At 48.7% G+C, this 21,095-nt stretch overlaps 1 protein-coding gene across 3 annotated transcripts in view; it reads left to right on the top strand.

Annotated features, from left to right (window-relative positions):
* The window catches only part of CWH43 (cell wall biogenesis 43 C-terminal homolog), a 533,223-nt gene that overhangs the window by 495,541 nt on the left and 16,587 nt on the right, over positions 1 to 21,095 (top strand). The window lies entirely within an intron of this gene.

The following is a 21,095-nucleotide window of genomic DNA, read 5'->3' as shown; positions in this document are numbered from 1 at the left end:
AAAATATTTGGAGGCAGAGTAGGGGCATTCCTCTTCTGGCACTGACTGATGACAGGAGCAGAGGGCTAGTGCTGAGCTGATTGCAAGCTGACTAAAGCGGAAGCTGTTTCTCTCCTGCAAGGGCATATTTAGAAGGGCTGTGAAATCTCGAGCTACCTTAGCTGTGAATGACCCTGGAACACTGCCAAGATGAGTCAGGAATATAGCCAGCTTAATCTAGGTAATTATCAAGTCAATTGAGGTGCTGGTGAAGTGACTGACACTAGGTAGCACCGGTTAGATAATTTAGTTCATTTTAGATGCTGCATTAGAGATTCGAATTTCAACGTCCATGTACTACTGTGTTTATATTTCTCAAAGTACTACTGTTATTTGAAGTATATTTACCCTGTCAAGTTTTGTTACAAAGCCAAGGTCAGTTGACAGAGCTTTGCACAGATAGAGCGTTGAAAGCCACTGCAGAAAAGTTCACTCATTTTGTGAATTATAACGTGGGTGTACGGATCATTCTGTGTAACTTGCATATTTCTAGTTTATGATAAAGAATACATTTGAAAAGGTGATTTAGTTTCAGTGTATTTCTTTTTGCATTCAGTCTCATTGATTTGACATGCATAGGGAGATAAATGTGTGGTGAGAAATATTTCAAAGCAAAGTCGCTCCATGAATTGTTTTACTTAGAAAGGCTGAATGAATGTGTTGTATTTCAATTGCATGTTCACAAATGTTGGAACACAGCCAAAAGGTCATCATCGTGATGGTGTACATAAAACATCCCAGTAGAGCATGAGCCATTTATTCAGAGTGTATTAAGTCCAGTATTTATTTGTTTGTTGGTGACCCTGGTGAAATAATTATTAGGTTGTATTTTGAAATTAGTCTAACCACTATAAAAAAAATACCACCATAGCAAAAATACCACAAAGCAATAGATATAACCCCAAAATATATCTTACACAACCAAAGATGCTTGAAGCAGTGAGGAATCTTCTCAGAGTTCAAGAACACAGGTACAGACAGATGGCAGACACAGGTTCTTCGCAGACTCCAAAGAAGCATGGGAATGTCTAGACAACTGAACAGGGAGTAACAGAGCCAGTCCAAAACAGTGACATACCTTCACGCAAGTAAGAAACGACCAGGGCATGCCCCTGTCACTGGTCGCTTAGATGGCCAACATATCGCATGTCAGCTGATGACGACCCTGGGACATGATGACCAACACAAGATGGACCCAAATGCCATGGTTGCAGGATCTCCTGAAGCTAATGTGAACACTTCTACGTCTAGGAATGCCTCATCCAGTTAATAATGTGATTGACACCATGGGGCAATTCTCACCATTACTCCGGGCTCCCTCCGTGGACTGGCATTCTGGGAATGATTAACAAAGCCCTGGATGAGGGAATGACGGAGCCACCCATCTCCCTGCTTCACCTGAACCTATGGACTATTTAAAGGTTCCATGTGTTAATATCCCCGCAAAAATATCACCATACAAAAATGTAATATTTTTGCGGCGATATTAACCCATGGATCCTGTGGGGAACAACCCTGCAACCCACATATTTTTTTTAAGGGAGCGGGGGACACCCCTGCGTCCCCAAGTCCCATTTACCACATAAATTATCCCCACTAATAATATTGCCTATGGCCTGACCCCACAACTATACATATTGCAATATTATTGGCAGGGATAATATTACCTGATACCCATTTAAAGAGGGACCTGGGTTGCAGAATGAAGGAAGGTAATACAGGTGGCATCCTTGAGGCTAATATAGACTGGGGCAATGGTCTAGAGAGGGATTACACACTTGATTCACATATACCAGAAGTGGATGAGACAGGTGGGGTGCCAAAACATGGGGGTGTGGACTACCCAACATACTCATACTGCAATTCAGTGGGCATGCTCTGGATGGTGCAAAACACATTGGCCCTCATTACAAGTCAGGCGGTGGACCATGGTGCTATTAGCACCATGGTCCATACCGGATTCCGCCATGGTGGATGGCGGAATTACCGCCCCATTCCAAGGTGAGTGGGGCGGTAATTCCCCATTCACCATTTGCCCTTCCCCATTCCCATTTTTGCCCCATAGGGCATAATGGGGATGGGGAAGGCGCTAATTACGGCACCGTAAATTACGGTGCCGTAATTGGCACCAAGGTCGCTTAGCGCCTTGGACTTTAACGCCTGCAAAAAGCAGGCGTTAAAGTGTGAATCAGGCGTTAAGGGTTAACGGCGCCGACGGCGCCGTTAAACCCTTAACGCCTGACTTGTAATTAGGGCCATAAGGTTAAGACCAGGATGGCATAGGGGTATCACTGGGTTCATTCAGCTCCTTCAGCTTTCGTTAGTTTTAAACATATTTGCTAGTTTGGGTGACTGATTCTCCTGGGAATTTGAATGTATGGCGTGAGGGGAGATAGTGGAGATGTTTCAGATATAATAGCTGAAGAGTGTAGTGATCAAAATCACATGCCAGGTGTCGTGTCCCTAGGGATGCTCAACAAGGGCCTGAAGATAAATGAAGCATGAGAGCTTTGGAGACTCAAAATGGGAACATACAGGTCAACAGCCTCCCTTGTGTGTCCTGAAATGTCAGCAAGCTCTGCGACAAGATTAGACAGGGGACTATCCACCCCTTCCTCCCTAGATACAAACCAGATGTGGTCCTCCTGCAGGAGGCACACCTGGCTAGATCGTTTTGCATATTCCTAGGGGGATCCCAGAAAACATAGGTGTATCACGCAGGGTTTTCAAGGGGCTCCCAATGGGTGGCATTTATGTTGAAGAAATCACTACCCCTGCTGGTACCAAGTATTGATCCAGATGTGAGAGGGTGGTATGTGGCAGTGGAAAGAACACTGGGAGGAAACAGTGAGTATTGGGAAGGTCTGTGCTCACCCCATCGTTATCAGGAGACATGCTTGAAGTTGTCCAGAGCGTTCCCTTGACGATGGACATAGAAATGTTACTGTAAAAAAGGGAGTTTAACAACTTCAGTCGACCACTCTAGGATAGTGTGGAAAGATTAAAAGATGGTGTGGGGGGGAAATGCATATTCCATTTTTAATACCAATTCGATAACTAAAAAGGAGGAGTTGGCCTGACTGGAATTTACCTCTCTCGACTGCAGGGCGATTTTCAGATGGGGCGAGCTCCCAATTTCACAGAGACCTTTAGAAAACATGAGATTTATACCACAAGTTGGCACAGGACAAAACCAGGTTACTGGGATGTCATGGGATGAATCCACAAGTGGGCAATAAATCTGGTATGCTACTGGCCTTCTGGAATAATAGCCCAATATTTGAAAATGTTAAAAGAGCCGTATGGGACAGGAAGCCACGGAGAATGGGATGTAGCAGATTCCTTTGCTGACTACTTCCGAGAGCTGTATCAAAGAGCAGGAAGGTGAATGACGCAGAACTTGACAAGTCTACCATGGATATGCCCATAACTGGATTCACTGCATCCCAGAGAGATGTTATGTCATGTTATGTTATGTTAACTGTTTTTATAAAGCGTGCATACGCCGGAGGCATCTTGGCGCTGGAGATTACCACAGGAGGTAAAGAGGCAGCCTAAATGACAGTGCCGGATTATCCATTAGGCCAAGTAGGCGCAGGCCTATGGGCCCCACTCCTTTTAGGGGCCCATTGACAATGGATCAAAATAAAGTGGTGCAGAAAATTAAAGAGGTATTAGGAGATATATTGCGAGGGGGGGGGCACGTTTCGACTGCCTAGGGGCCGCCACACGGTTTAATCCAGTACTGCTAAAAGATATGTTTTTAGAGCACGACGAAAGGCCAGATGGTCTTTTATGGCTCGTAGGGTGAGTGGAATAGAATTCCATAGCTTAGCTGCCGCTATTGAAAATGAGCGGCCACCCATCCTCTCCAGACGATCGCGAGGCACGGGAAGAAGGCAGGCGTCTTGAGATCAGAGTGGTCGTGTCGGCAGACAGGGACGAAATGTATCCTGCAAATACTCTGCCCTTTGGCCATAAAAGGCCCGGTGGGCGATACAGAGGGATTTAAACCAGGCATGTTGTTGAACCGACAGTCAGTGACGTGAGCGAAGAACAGGCGAGATGTGGGAGCCATAAGGGGTGCCGTAGAAATGAATTTGGAGACAAGCATTCTCTTTGCAGAACGAGAACATGCAATTCCTCGACTACAATCGAGCAAAGCCTTGGGTCCCAGTGGGCTCTCTATGGAATTATAGAAGGAAATGGGCGATAGAGTGGGCTTCTACATGCCGAATATGTTAAACCCCAGTCAAGAGGGGATTGTAACCACCTGAGCTCAGGCAGACTACGATTGTGGTGGTCAATAGAAGGGCACACTACAAGGAATGCAAAGCCATGTTGCCACATTTCTCCTTTCAGTGGGGAAGCTAAGTTATTGGCACAGGTATTGGTAGGCAGTTTTAAGAGTGATAGCCAACCTGGCCCACCAAGATACCTTCACATGATGTTTGCTGCCATGGAAAAAGCACATTTGATTGCAGAGGCTTTGGCTATTATCTTTTAGTCTCAGAAATGACTTAATTTACATATAATGTGTCCTCATATTGGTGGTAAGGCACATGGGCCCGGCTGCTGTATAGCTCCGGTGAGTGTCCATGGTCGGATGTCAGGCCTGGATGCCCCCTGTTGCCACTGATGTTCATCTTGTTGATTGAGATGTTGGTCGGTCACGTAGATCTGCATAAATGGAATGGTATTAGACCTGGGGCACACTTGGCCCGGGTGCAAAATGCATTACATTTTAAGTGGTTTTAACCAGGGCAACGTTTTGCTCTTGTTCTAATATCATGCAACATTGCTCTTGCACAGGTCCAATTTTCTGTAGTAAGGCCCCCGGTTGATCAGAAAGTGTGCAGAGCTGAGGCTGAGGCTTCCTGGATCTTGTTGTATTCCTGCTTGTTCCCCCATCTTTTTGTCATTTGACACGTTTTTAGACTTGTGGCTGTCCCCATAAAGTGTGACTGTCTCCAGAAGACATAGCACGGATAGAGGAGCACAGGGCATTCTCTCAAACTATTCCGCCTGGTTTCTCCAGAAGACTGAGCGTGTCTACCACCACACCGCGGTCAAGGACAGAGCAGGGAGACATACTTTAGGCATCCCAAATATAGGTATTCATTACGTGTTCACATTGTTTCTGCATTTTCTGCACGTGACAAACGGCATTCACGTTCATGTTAAGGACAGCTTACAGTTCAGCTGACTTTCCATCATTTTCTAAATAACGTATTGACAATTAAACCGAACACTACACAGATCAATCAAAATAATAAACTGCAATATGTAGGAGGGGGAAAAGTGTATATTTGCTTATCACATATTCAGTCCAGTATAAGAAGTGAGGCTGATAGGTAACAGAGGGTTAGCAGACAGGACTCACTGCACCTCTCCCTCCTTGCTGTCGAAATGTCTGCAAATAGCCAGAATCTATTTAGCAAGGAAACCTGCAGACGACACAGACCGCCATAAATTCACCAGCTTTTTAACATCTCTGCCTGTCTCGCGCAACTAGCATCACCTGAGAGGGCCCTGTCATTCAGGTGAGGCGGCTGATGGAGGCCTTTTTCTTCACATGTGGATGTGGAGTTCTACAGCACGTCGCACTGCATCCTCTGTGATATCCAGAGGGTAGAAGGGTAGGCTTAGGGCATGCACACTGGTGAAACCCAGGTCTTCACAGTACTTTCAAGCAATAGACAGATAGAAATATTGTATTAAGTGCACAGTATCCAAAACAATTTCAGCTGCAAGGTGCTCTAGATAAAACATCAATAACAATGACAGATATGACAGATATAAAGAGAACCAAATAACAGCATTCAAGAAGTCCAAAGACCAGTCATGGTCGGGATTATAATCAGAAGGTCACAACAGGGGTGGGCGCTGTTGCGCTCAAAGGAGATGGCCATCTGACTGAGAGCTCCGAGCTGGGAGGCGACATCCTCGTGAATATCTGCGTTGCTACACCGCATTCTACCAAGGTGACACCAATCAATTGCTGCTGGAGACCCTCGCCAAACACCATCCGAGCCTCGAGTCGTGACTCGGCTCTGTGCTGAAGTTCTGGGCTGCTCTGAGTGAACCGGGGGACTGCACCAGCCCGACTTGGCCCTCGCTTTCAGAGGGGACGGCTTCTGGGGGCGGCAATATCGTGGATCGGAGGCCTGCTGTGGGGGTTAGGAACTGCGCCCGCCCACCTGTAAACCCTAACACTGGTTGTGCTGGAGGCCGCTGGATCCTGAAGGGGAGGGGCATCCCCCTGTTGCCCACCGGGACTGTAACAACATTGGCTCTCCCACCACCGGATCCTGTGGTTCGTCTCGGCGTGGTTGGGGCTGTCACCCGTGACCATCCCCGGGACGTCGAGCAAGCCCGCTATGCCGCCTTCCCTGTGTTTATGTGCTGAGGCAGGTGGCTCCCGCTGCGAGGCCCCCAACACCTGCACAACTGGATGGACGGAATGGGACCGCGGCCTGCGGCGTCCTGCTGGGGCGAGGCCCCGTGTCTCCAACAACGACGGTGAGTCCCTAGAGCTGCAGGGGCCTCGATCTCCCCCCCGCAGAGATAGCTCCCTCTGCTCCCGATCTGCCCCCCGCCCCCCTCGGGGACGCTACAACTTGTACCGGGACTCGCCCTGTCCTCCATCCATGTACCGCAGCGAGGCGGGGGCTGTGCCTCATCCCAGCCCCCCACAGTCTTCCTTGCTGCTGCGGCAGCACAAGAGCTAGGCTCTCACACGAGACCAGTCGATCGAGGTTACTGGCTATAAGGGGCACAAACTGTACGGAAATCAGTATTCCATTGCTCTAGTGTAGGGGCATCTTAACAAAGTTTTTTTGGTTGCCTGGAACCCTTCACCCCCACCCTGCTGCTGTGTGGCCATTTCTTATACTTCAACAGGGTGGTTACGAACTTGCAGCGTGTGGCGTCGGCTGCCCACGATACGCAACGTCTAAACTGACTACACCACCTATTCCCCTGCAACCCAGGAGATGGTCACTGGAATAACTAATACAGATGCCCCGATCTCACACTCAAACTTAGTGAATCACCATTCTGGTTCCCCCTGGAATCCCTGTCACTGGGCCCCGTCATACATACATAAATTACCACCTGGCTCAGTACCTCTGGCAGCGGATTGGGTCTGTTGCTTGTTACTCCGAGACCCCACATTCAACCAACGCGTCAAGATCCCATGGTACATTCAAGATCTGCTAGGCACCTCCAGACACACCCACCCACCCTCTCAACCATTGCCTGCGAACTACTCACCTCCTTGCACGCTCTACTCCTTCCTCTGATTGCCCAAGTCTGCAGGACCGACCCCAGCCTATACCATGACTAAAGGCACTGGAATAAAGCAGAGCTCCATTAACATGTTTACTAAAACACTGTCTAAGCCGGCTGACGAAGCACCGGAGCCTGAACCCACCACTTCAACTCCCCCGGACTCTATAGACTCACAGAAAATGTTGGAATATATCCGCAAAGGCTTTACCACTCTACATTCCAAACTGGATGATATGAATGGCACCATATCCTCAATTAAAGCACACATTGAGAAAACTGACAGCCATGTTGCAGAAATTGAGACGAGGGTGGGTGCTACGGAAGACGACTTGGGCTCTCTCTGGGCGGAAGTCTCCTCACTCTCTAGATAAGTACTTGAGGTAGCAAAAAAAAATGAGGACCTTGAATCGCGCTCTAGATGCAACAATCTCTGCATATTTGGGGTCCCCGAGGACGGTATCAAGGAACCCATGGAAGAATATATTGAGCGCACTCTACTAATACTGTTGGACTCCCCTAAACTGTAGAGCCCACCATGCCTTAACAACAAAATCCAGGCCCGGCGCAACCCCGCACCCCCGCACCCCATTATAGCTAGGGTCCTACATTTTCGTGATCGAGATGCCCTCCTCAGGGCAGCGAGAGCCAAAGTTGAACTCTTCCTGGGATCCTCCAGGATTCACTTGTACCCTGACTTCTCTGTGGCCGTCCGGAAGAGACCTCCAAGTTTATAGACGACCATTTCCCTGGATGATTGAACCTTGCCACACTACTCTGGTAGCACTATGTAATCACTGTTGAACTTTTACTGGGCTGGACGTTCCCCGGCCCATACGTGTGGGAGATCTATCCTTTCAGTCATGTGCAGATTGTTTAACCTGGCTCAATGACGTTTTGGTCTCCCTTCCATAAGGATCTACCTATCTCACACACTGTTTTTTCCAGGTACCATGTCTATCCTTAATGAGCCCCCAGCCCGGAGCATTGCTGCCAGGCCAGCTCACAGGGCCCCAAGCGTTGATGCCATTGGTTTGGATTTGGTTAATGGGGTATGGGGCTATCATTCCTCTGATTGGGGGAGGGAAGTGGGTGTGGGTGGGTTGGGTTGGTTGTTATGTTAAAAAAGGCTTGACGCTTACGGAGGAGGTTGAATATGGGACAGTGCCAGGACAGTCACATGCTGGGTGGGGTCTTGACTGTGTATCCCGGGCTGCGGGCCCCTGGTTGTCACCTGATCAAGTCTCAAAGATTATTCGGCACCCCCATCCGAATGGGTGATAATAATTTAACCTTCATGAGTTGGAATGTGCGAGGGTTGGGTAACTATAAGAAAATGCGACATTTACAGCTTCACACGGAATGACATGGCATTCAAATCCTTTTTTTGCAGGAAATGCATGCTCGTACTGAGCACTGTGAGAAATTCTCTAAAGTGTGGGGTCCCCAAAGGTGCTATACCGACTATTCTACCTAAAGTCGGGGGGTCATGACTTTGATCCACAGAAGCCTCAAATTTACCTGCAGGTCTTCTCAGGTCGGTCCACAAGGCAGATATGTACTGCTCCACGGTACCCTACAAAATAAAGAGGTGGTGTTATTAAATATTTACGGTCCTAATGTGGATGACCCTATATTTAACTTACACCTAGCCTCTCTCTTAGAAAGCTTCCCGCTTTGGGGTGGCGACTTTAACACAATACTAAATGTGAACTTCGACAGATCGGGTTCCAGACCCCGCCAATTCTCCAAAGCAGCCCACTCTATTCTTACATTACTTCCCCGGCTGGTGATCGTAGACGTATGGAGACTGATATACCCCGACTCCCGAACACATTACTTCTACTCCTCAGTACATGACTCACACTATAGGATTGACAAATGGTTGATATCAAATATATTTATAAGGAACGTTTCACACTTGTCGATTCTCCCCAGAACCCTCTCCAACCACTCTCCGGTGAGCATCTCCCTCTACTGGGGTCCAGATTATGATAGAACTCGGCAGTGGAAAATTAAACCTCACTCCTTACTTGGCACAGCCTTCAGTTCTGAACTGGAGACCGCCATTAATGACTTCTTTGAAATCAACACTAATTCGGTCTCTTCACAGGCCACCCTTTGGGAGTCATTTAAAGCCTACATCAGGGGTATTGCCATCTCCAAAGAGAACGGTATCCTTAAAGGGATTCAAAGAGATATCCTTAAAAGCGAGTCCGCTCTTGCCACCCTTGAGTCCCAATATGCATTACAACAGTCCCCCGAAATCCTGGCGTCCTTAGGCACTGAACTAGACACATTTCACTCACGCGTGAAAATATGGGGAGGGTGAACGGCCAGGCTGAATTTTAGCCAGACTTGTCCGCCGAGAGTTCGGATCCCCAAACATCCCGGCTATCGAGAGACCCAATGGCACCCTAACCACACTACTGCAGGACATTAACTCTGAATTCCTGGCTTTTTATGAATCCCTTTATTCAAGCACTGAGAGTGTCCCAACAGCTGAGATCAATGTCTATTTAGACAGCCTTCCACTTTCAGTCCTCTCCGCTGAAACCAATAGCTCCCTTGAGAGGCCGTTTACCGCTGAGGAGCTTTCAGAAGCTATCGACTCACTGTCATCAGGAAAGGCCCCGGGCTCAGATGGCCTTCCAGTTGAATTTTATAAACATTTCAAATCCCTCCTAATCCCTCATTTGATGGCCCTATGGGACGAATCATGTGAAGTGGGCAGTCTTCCCCCTTCTCTCTGTGAAGCCATAATATCAGTTCTACTTGAGCTCGGCAAACCTCCTACCCAATGTGGCTCGTCCCGCCCCCTCTCTCTCATTCATTGCGACGTCAAAATTTACGCCAAATTGCTAGCTTTACGTTTAGCCCCCTTTATGCCACACATCATCCACCCAGACCAAGCAGGATTTATTCCTGGACGCTTCACCTCCTTGAATCTGAGACGCCTGTTTAACATTATTAGTAGAATAGACCCGAACGTACAAGCAGTGGCAGCCACGCTGGATATGCAAAAAGCATTTGACTCTGTGTCATGGAAGTACCTCTGGCGGGTCCTCAAAAACTGTAAATTTGGACCCAGATTCTGCTCCTGGGTTGGGCTGCTTTATTCTGATCCGGTGGCCAGGGTCTGCACTGAAGACAGATGCTCATCCTCTTTTGAATTGCCAGAGGTACGAGACAGGGCTGCCCCTTCTCTCCTTTAATCTTTGCCATAGCCATGGAACCATTCGCGGATATGATGCGTCGGTCCCATGCATATAGAGGTTTACGTACGGCCGGCCAGTCAGATATTATTTCTTCATATGCCGATGATGCCTTGCTCTATATTCGGTCCCCTGCTATCAACCTTGCCCTGATACTGGAGGATGTTTTCCACTTTGGACGCGTTTCTGGCCTCAAAGTAAACTGCTCCAAGTCCACCCTGTTCCCACTTACTGAGTGTACACTTCCCCCTCCTGATCTTATGGGGTTCACTTGGACCCAATCAAAGTTCACTTACCTTGGTATAGAGGTGGCTCGCCGCTCTGAGATGCTGCTTGAGGAGAATGATCAGAAATACCTCACGAAGCTCGCAGAAAAGGCTTCTGGCTGGGCGAGACTCCCAATCTTCCTGGCGGGCCGGATCAGTGTTCTGAAGATGGTCATACTTCCCCAACTCCTATATACGTTCATCAACCTGCCCCTGTGGCCGGGTGATGATTTCTTTCAAACATTAACCCGTACTGTTAATGCTTTTTTGTGGCACTCTGGCCCAGTCAGACTTAAACTTGGGACATTGACCAACCCCATGGAGAGTGGCGGACTCAGCACCCCCAATTTTCTCAGATACTGGTTAGTAGTGCAGGCCCAATTTGCCTCACACTGGTTCAACACATTGGAACCTCCCCCACATGTCAGACTTGAGAGACTGGCAGTCAGTGGACGGGATATCCGATCCCTGATTCTTACCCCTCTGCCGATTGAGCTGGATTCACATGACCCTGTTGTTAGCACATCCCTTGCCCTCTCTAAAATCTGGAAACTATCAGACATGCCCCATCCCTTCCATGGCGACCTACCACTGTGGAACTTCCTCCCAGGGGTTGCACACATACCCTTACCTATTACACGCCGATGGACCGAAGCAGGCTACAAATCGATTTGAGACACTTTCGTGAACGGCCACACCTTCCACTCACTCTGAGACAGAAACCATCCGCCTGTCTCCAATACTCATTCCTTCGAAAAATTCTTAAAATTAGGTACCCCAATTTCTCTACGATACCTCTCGGCGACCTTGCAGTGGCGGAGATATGTAACTTCAACTCCCCTAGAGGGAAGGTATCCAGACTATACGCCCTGCTACAACCTAGATCTACCCTCCGGTTTGACCTGGGGGTGGAAATGACCAACCAACGCTGGAGTCTTATGTGTGCACACACCCATAATGTGTCCTTTAACTCCCGGTTTAAGCTAATCCAAGTGAAAGTCTTACACAGATATCATTACACTCCAATCAGGCTGCACCACATCTCGCAGGATCACTCGCCGAGATGCCCTAGGTGTGGATCCGATAGCGCTACATACATTCACATGATCTGGTCTTGCCCTCACATGGCGCAGTTTCGGGAGGAGGTATGTTCTACTTTGTCTACTATTTTAGATCACACTATAGCCCTGTCCCCATTACTATGTCTTTTTCATGATTGCCTGACTTGGGCCACGACTCCAAAAAACTGTCTAGCCTCTGTATGCTACTCACTGTTCACTGCATCTTACTATGCTGACTCTGCCCCGGAGCACCCTCACACACGCAATGGCTCAAGGCGGTTACGTGGGCCTCGGGTACTGAAGAATCCTGGTCTAATCAACAGCCATCGCATTCTCGGCCCAGGAACATTTGGTCGAGGTTCCACTCCTATATGGCCTCTACATCTACAGACTCTGATGTTGTATCCCCCACACCTTCCTCTCCCGCCTCCACCACTATTTGAATTGATGGTTTGCCCAGTCTCTCATTCGTACTGCTGATTGTCCCTTGTCCACTACCGTAAAGCATGTGCATACTTTTGAATCCGAACTGTATGTACTGCATATGTCATTTCCTGCCTCTAATGGTTACTCACTTCCTCTCTGTGTTGTCAAGCTAAATAAATAAAAGTTTTTTTTTTAAAAGAAGGTCACAACAGGGACCTGGAAAAACTGCCTACCAAGGGTAGGATTTACCAGAACTCACTGTTGACTGAGTTACTTGGTCTAGTTTCTGAATTAGAGGGCATCAAATTCCGACACGTCTACCCTAAAGAAGAGGTACATAATACAACTGGTTCAAAAACAAATAGTCAAGGGTGTGGGGGGGGGGGGGGTTGGTTATATGACTTAGATCACAGACTTGTCTGCCCATCAGTTATGTGCCCATTTGAAAATGGGTGGCCCCATAGAAATACTTCTCACACAGTAGGCAAAGTATGCAACTTCATTTAAGCAGTGCCCGCTACAATGCAGCCAATGCCAGACTGGGAGGATTAGCAAACGCTTGATGGAAGCCCCCCCCTGTACTACTACTGTTGCTGGACATCTAGCTGGGAACCAAATTACTATGGTGAATGTTAACGCGCCGAGCATACATGACCCTGTATTTTTTATGCACTATTGACTAACTTAAATAAAGTTATCAGATGCATGATACTAGTGCCTTTAACACCATAACAGGCATTATACTAGACAGGTCATCCAGCACAATCAGACATTTAGGGGGAGCTGCTAAAGCACACATGTCTCTGTGATAGATTTGTCTTAATAGATTCCTGAAGGAGCTGTTGGGGCAACACCAGAGGATACACATTTTACTCAAGAGTCCACGACTCTCATTCCAGAATCGATAGGTGGTTTATCTCCCAACCATTCAATCTCTGGGTCACGACATACTCCATTATGCCCAGAATTATGGAACATCACTCGCAGGAGATACTTGAGATGGAACTATCAAACTTAAGGTCAACTCTCAAACACGTGAATTTCAAGCCAGATGCCCTTAGTCATGTGGCATTTAGGGCGGACCTACAGAAAGAAATGCGACAGTTTGTAGACATTGATCTGGGCTCAGTAACAACAATGGCAGTTCTCCGGGAAAATTATGAAGTGTACCTACGTGGGATCTGCATCTAGATAGAGTCTGGGGAAATAAATTTCATTAGCAGGACAATAATCGGACTGGAGAAATCCTTTCGAGAACTTGGACAGAGACACAAAGCCGGACAGGAAAACGAGGTGCTAGCAGAGATCCTCTGGCAATTGAATCAGTTTCATGAAACTGCAGAACACAAGGTTAAGTCTATGTTAAAAAAGCAACGGCCAGAAGACATGGAGAAAGTGAACGCCCAGGGGAAATACCCTCCTGGTGGATGAATAGAGAGCGCACTACAACACAGATTAGGGAAACTATCTCGACGGGGAGAGATTCACAGATCAGGTTAACCTCATGAAGATTTAGCTAGAGTATTGCAATAAACAGCATGGTGTTCCAGAACCCCCCTGAACTCAATAAAAACCTAAAAAAAGGGCCAAGCTGGCCTGGGACGTGGATGCCCATAATGAGTCATGAAACCCACCGATTACAGCTGCAGGGGTAACAGCTGACATCAAGGAATTAGCGATGGGGAAGGCACTACAGTGGAATACTACAAAAAGCAAGTAAACCTAATTGTGCCTTTATTGGTGGATGTGTACCATGTGCTTACTGGGGATTTATCCACTTCATGCAGCAAGAGACAATAATATTTTTTGCGTAAGCCAGGGCAACGCAGAACACTGTGTGCCTCGGGAAGGCCACACTCACTTTTAAACGTGCATAACAAGATATTAGCTAAGATGTTGCCTCTCAGTCTTATCCCACTAATGGATACATTATTTCAGCCAGACGAATCTGGTTTTACACTGGGGTGATCGACAACTTTTTGCTGTACTGTCATAAGCTGACCCCGACACACAGCCTGCAAACATGGTTTTAGACACCAAAAAGGCCTTTAAGTCATTAAATTGTGAATTCCTATTTACAATCTTACATTATAGTGGGGTGGGCAAACAGTACTACCCATGGTTAAATTATTGTATCATCGGGCCTGTAGCCAAACTACTTCTAAACGGGAATCTGTCTACAGCATTTGAACTACAGATGGGGCACTAGAAAAGGCTGTTCTATGTCCCCACTCTTATTCGCACTGTCCATCGAGCCACTGGCATGTATCCTCAGAGCCAAACACATCCACAGAGGGCTGCGGTATTATACCCAAAAGATGCTGATCGCCCTCTATGCCGATGATCTACTAACATACATGGTAGACCGTGACATCAATATCATGATTGAGACCATTACCGTGTTTGGTAGATACTCCGGCCTCAAGATTAACTGGGCTAAATCAGAACTCTGCCACTCGGACCGGACAATTGATGCCCAAACAATGGGTGTGGGTTCAGATGGTGCCCGGAGGGAGCAATGTGTTTAGGTGTGATGGTGACAGGTGATAATATGCCAGCAATTTGCAACCACTACTCTATGCAGTCAAACAGAAGATAGAGAAATAGATTAGACCACAATTGTCCATGTCGGCTAGAATATTTATTATTAAAATGGCGACCCTACCTAAACAACTTTATTTGTTTTTGAATGGTACAACCTATTTGCCAAGAAAATAACACGCTTCATTCTCAGGTGCTTAGGTTGATTTGGTCCGACCACCAAGTCAGGGTAGGATGGGAGGCCTTAACACTGCCATATTCCGAAGGGGTTTTGGCTGTACCAGATCTTATGACATAATCCTTGGGGGCACAGTTAAGCCATATTAAACCATGGTTTTGTGTGGCCTACTGTGCACAGCATGTGGCAGTGGAAAGTACCAATGGTGTAGTTGCCCAAACTAACTTACAAAAATTTTGCATCGCTGCTAGTGCAAAGTTTGCACGGTATTAGCACTATGGCTAAGTTGACCCTATTTTTAAAAACACTGGGACACATTATAAAACCATTGCACCTCGACAAGCGCAGTTTGGCATATTAAAAGCACCAGAGCTAAAATTGCCCTAGTGCTAAAAAGGTACATTTTTGATGCATTTTTGCATCAGGGCAAAGTTTGCCCTAGTGATAATACCATTCCGTATTAGCACTAGGGCAAACTTTGCCCTGGTGCAAAAATGTAGTGAAAATGCATCTTTTTAGCACTCAGGCAATTTTTGCCCTGGTGCTTTTAATATGCCAAACTGCACTTGTCAGATGAAATGGTTTTTTAATATGTCCCAGTGTTTTTAAAAATCAGTCAAACTTTGCACTGGTGCTAATACTGTGCAAACATTGAACTTGCAACGGTGGAAACTTTCCATAATCTGGTCCCAGGTATAGAGGGGGACACTGAAGAGAGTGTGGATTTAAAATTTGGGCTACGTATTTGAGAACAGTTAATGTAAATATATATGTGACCACCCAAAGAGTCTCAATGAATTATAGGCATCAGCTGCTTCATTTCAAATTCATTCACAGAAAATATTTTACCCACAAAAAATCAAGAAGTGTGGCCCCTTCGCACCTGGGCGTGTCTGCACTGTAAAATGGACGATGCAGACTTTGTTCATGTGGCATTGTGATGTAATCCGGTGGCAAAATATTGGGCTGAGGTGACAACTAAACTAACAGCTATTACGGAACACCCTGTCCTTCTGGAGATCCTGGTTTGTCTGTTGGGGGATGTTGGGAGCTTTACTGTTGGCGGTGTTCCGCTGCCATCGCCCGTGAGCCCCCTACCCCTGTATGCACAGAGACACGGAGACAAGATGTTACTCGTGTGGGCTCCCCGGTGGCTCTGATGCCGCCGGGAACGCCCAGTTTATTTATAGGAGGCACGCGACGGAGTGAACGTTACCCCATCGCGTGCACACCCTTAAAGGGCCAGCGCCACACTCCTCCTTTTCCATAACAACAAAACTTGAAAAAGAGAGGATCTAACTATCACACATTTCACAGCACACAATATAACCCCAATAGTTCCCCATATATTGACAGCCACCCTGGATCCCACAGTGGTACTTCCAACAGCGTGGACACCTCTACCAGCCAACCTTCCAGCTCAGTCTGTCACATAGTCTGTGAGACGGGCAGGTTTCCCACCCCCTGTTCTCAGGGGGTACCTCCTGCCTACGTCTCTGGCAGGTGTACCATCGCCTAGTCCTCCGCGGACAGGAGAGTCTACTGTGGGGGCTTGACCCCCACCTTCGTCCAGTGCCTCTTCACATTCTCTGTTTTCCGTGCTTTCCACTCTCGGCTCACCCAGTCTCTTGAAGAAGCTGGCATTCCTGGTCACTGATGATGTCCCGTCAGAGGCGGTCACCATAGAGCTCTTCACCGCCACGACGTCCAGTGGAGAGGGTTCATACGTGAGAGACAGTTTGCCCTGTGGGTGACGATTCCTCACTAGCACCTCATGGCCCAGGGCAATAGTTGGGGGTCTCACACCTCTTCTGCTATTTTCCATCTGCGTCCTTGCCCTTCTGTCCTCCTCCACTTGGTCGTTGTCAATGACAGCCGGCTCTCGATCCCCCACCTCAGGTATGACGTCTCTCGGGCATCGCTGGAATAGGGCCTCTGCAGGTGACACATCCGTGGATGAAGGGGGTGTCGTCCGGTATCCCCGCAGGAATACATACAGCGCCCTTTGTAAGCACTCGCCTTTTCCTTGAGCAATCCTAAATACTTTGTTGAGTGTCCGCATCATGCGCTCTGCCTCTCCAATTACCCGAGGCCAGAGCAGGGTGACCTTTCTGTGCTGGATACCATAGTCCTTCATGAGGTCTGCGAAGCTCTCTCCTTGGAAGCGTGCCCCATTGTCGGAGCACAGAACAGTGGGTAGACCATGAGTGGCAAAAATTTTCTCCAGCGCTATCACCACCTTGTCAAACGCCACCGACTCTACAAACTCGACCTCGGGATATCGAGACCATTCGTCCACCACCACCAGGAAGTGAGTGCCCCTCGTTGTGGATCCACAATGCACATGCACCACGTCCCATGGTCTTGTCCCTCTTGGCATTGTTTTGATGGACGGTTCGCGCTGGGCCGGTGACGCGGCCTGGCACCACATGCACGATGCCACAAACTCCTCAACTCTCCGTTCCAGCTCCGGGAACCACACCTTTTGGCAGAGACGAGCCTTTGTCTTGGGAGCGCCTTGATGACCCTGGTGCGCCAGGGCAATAACTTGTGAAACCTTGGCCTGGGGTACCACGATCCTGTCTCCTTTCAGTAGGAGCCCCAACTCCGAGAATGTCAGTTCTTCGTGCAACCCGCCACAGTTGCTCCAGAGCCACTCTGGCCCCACTCGTTCTTCCGTCCAAAGCCTCCAACACCATCTTCCAGGCACCTTGTTCCATGGCCGCTTTTAGTATGGTGAAGCACTCGTCCTTCTTTGACGCCAGCTCTAGCTCCTCCACCTGCATGGAGTTAGGAGTTGCCGTTTCTATGACCAGGCGAACATGTTCGTCTGCCTCTTCTGCTGACGTGGATACATGGGAGCCCCCTCTTGGATGTCTGGAGAGGTAGCCCGCAGCATTGTTGGCCCCCGGACGATATATTAATGATAAAATATACTCGAGGTGTGCGAGCATCCAGCGCTCTTTTCTCACTGGTGGTCTGGAGGAAGAACCAGCCATGATTGGTAAGAATGGCTTGTGGTCTGTGACAACGGTCACCGGTTGCCCCAGGATGTAAAGGCGAAAATGTCTACAGCCCCACAGTACTGCCAAGGCCTCCCGTTCGATTTCAGAATATCGTTGCTCGGTATCGGAGAGCGCCTTGCTTGCGTATGCTATGGGGCGGACCTCCTGGTCACTCCCCTCCTGAGTGAGCACCGCTCCCAAGCAATAGGGGCTAGCGTCCACGACGATCTCCGTCTGTAGGCTTGGATCAAAAAACCCCATGGTGTCCTCCGCAGCCAAGGCACTCTTAATGTCATCGAAAGCCACTTGTTCAAGCGGCCCCCACTGCCACACAGTGTCCTTTGTCAAAGTTCTCAACGGCTCTGAGCGGGATGCCAAATTCCAGATAAAGCGGCCACAATATGTGACCATGCCCAAGAAGCTCCTCACCTCAGCGACATTCTCTGGTGGTTGAGCATCCTTAATGTCCCTCACCTTGCGGGGATCAGGTGACACCCCATCCGCCTTGAAAACAAATCCGCACTTGTCCTTGTGCAGGGTGAGTCCCAGCGAGCAAAGGCGCACGAATGTCTTGGCCAGGCGTGCCAGGTGTTCTGTTTCTGACTTGGCGTACACCAGGATGTCATCGCTGATGTTGAGAACTCCATTAAGATCTGCCAATGCCCCTCTAATGATGTTCTGGAACACCTCCGTCGCAGAAGATACTCCAAAGCTCAGTCTCTTGTATCTGTACAACCCCCGATGAGTGGTGAAAGTCAGTATGTAGTGGGACTCGGGTTGCAGGACCACCTGATGATACCCTGCTCTTAGGTCCAGTTTAGAGAAGAACTTTGCCCCCTGCAGTTCTGCTATAATCTCATCGATGGTGGGGGTTAAATGCCGCTCCCTCTTTATTGCCTTGTTGGGGACTCGCATGTCCACGCAGATCCTCACTGCGTCGGGCTGCTTGGGCTTGCGTGCAATGACAATGGGAGAGACCCATGGAGTGCGGGGCCTTCAACCTTCTCAATGATGCCCAAACCTACGAGGTTGTCCAGCTCCCGATCCACCAGATCTCTGAGGTGAAAAGGCACTCGCCGATGCTTTAGCGCCACTGGTTGGATTGACTCATCAATGTGTAGCCGTACAGGCTCACCCACCATCTGTCCAATACCTTCAAACAGGGAGATGTGTTTGGCCAACAACACCTGTATGTCGTCCAGGTATACAGAGTATGCGAATGTCACGATGCCAAGGGCCTCTGCAGCCGCACAGCACAGCAGCGTGTTGTTGCTCACTGGTGTGACGTAGAATCTGGCGCGGACGGATGACTCGCCGTATTGAACTCCTGCCACAAACACACCATCCAGGGGGATGGGCTGGTCGCCTCCAAAGGTGAAGATGCGTGCCCTAGGTGGAGCCAGCGTTGGCGGGGCCTGCATAGCGTTGTAATGCTGTCTGGCCATCACATTTACTGATGCACCGGTGTCCACTAGCATTGGTATCGAGTCCCCATTGACCAACTCGTTACACCTGGGCTGTCTCTTGGAGTGGGTTCTCAGGATGCCCACACTGGACACAAAAAAGAAATTTTCTTCGTCATCCTCTTCCTCCTCACCCTCCTTAGGTGCCCGTTCATCACCCTGGTCCACCTGGGCGTCATTAGATGCCCTCTGAGGGCGGAAGAAACCGGCCCAGACAGGTCCCCTGGGGACTACCTTCGGAGCTGTAGTCCTGCACATTCTGGCATAATGCTCCGCACCCCCACACCGGCCGCACTTCACTCCCATGGCTGGGCATTCCGCTGGGTGAGGGAGATCGTATCCGCATTTTAGGCAAGAGTTGTGTCCTGTTTGTGGTCTTGGACCTTGGGTACTCATTGGGCGTCTAGATCCACGGCCTCTGCTGACTGCGCAGACCTCCTCCACCTTTCTGGGGCACACTCCAGCTTCCATTCAAGTTGCCCGCAGCTTGGACACTTCATGGCACCTTCCAAGTTCCAGGATGCGGGAAGGGTGATGCCAGGCTCTCGCAGTACCTGGCGCCGCAGTTTGCCAGAGGCACACCCCTGTATGAGCTGGTTACGAATCATGACTTCTGGGTTGTTCCATGCACATGGCACCGCCAGTCTGCGCAGCCGCCCATAGAAAACATCAAGAGTCTCATCATCCTTTTGTCGCGCAGCCCCCATAAGGAAACATTCATAATCTGCGTTTGCCATCGGCAGAAAATGGTTGTGGAGCGCATCCTTCGCTGCCGCAAATGACCCATCCACTGGTTTCAGGGACAGAAATATCTCATGCACCTCAGGGCCTGCAGAATATAGGAGGGTGGCTAACTTACTGTCATCGCTAGTCTCCATCGTGGCCCTGAAGTACATCTCAAGTCTGTCCATCCACATCTTCCACCTTGGTCCCAGACTTGATGGCGTGCCCGAGATATCAAACTCAGGCATTGGTTGTAGGGAACCAGGTGGCTTGAGCAGAGGTCTTGGCGGCAGGATGGGCGGAGGCTGAGGTGCGGGAGCAGCCGGTTGTTGTGCGGCAGCCACAGCCGCGGCAGCTTGGCTCATGGTGGTAAGCGCACAGGCACCCCAAGAATGTCCGAGCGATGGGGCCGCAACTCACCACCAGACACGACCAACTCCTTCTTCAGTAGATGGTCTCCTGACTCTGTCCACCGGCAGCCTACAGATGGCAATGCTCCTCCGATGTAGTCAGGCACATGCAGATCCACAAATTGTAGATTGGGTAAAACAGGCAGAAATGGAGGATCCAAAAATTGAGCAGTGTGTGTTTATTGATGATTTTAGTGTAATTTATAGAAATATCGTGTAGTATTTTTGGAAAACAACATTTACAAAGTAAAGTCTAATGTCCCCAAAATAATATGGTCCCACATGAGGTGTCTATGTATTGTTTGTTGCCGTTGTTGTGTAGACTCAAGACTATTACTCCGGAAAGGCCATCTCATGGTGGTTAATGCGGAAGTCAAAAGAGTGTGTTATATATGCGTTCACTGCAATTCAGTATTGGGAACTTACCAACTGTTGTGAAATGAGCAAAGAATGTTATCTTTTTCACTGTATGTTTCAG

The sequence above is a fragment of the Ambystoma mexicanum genome, chromosome 6q, assembly GCF_040938575.1.
Source record: "Ambystoma mexicanum isolate Mex_15411 chromosome 6q, UKY_AmexF1_1, whole genome shotgun sequence".
Taxonomy (NCBI): Eukaryota; Metazoa; Chordata; class Amphibia; order Caudata; family Ambystomatidae; genus Ambystoma; species Ambystoma mexicanum.
This window is presented reverse-complemented; position numbering and strand designations above follow the sequence as displayed.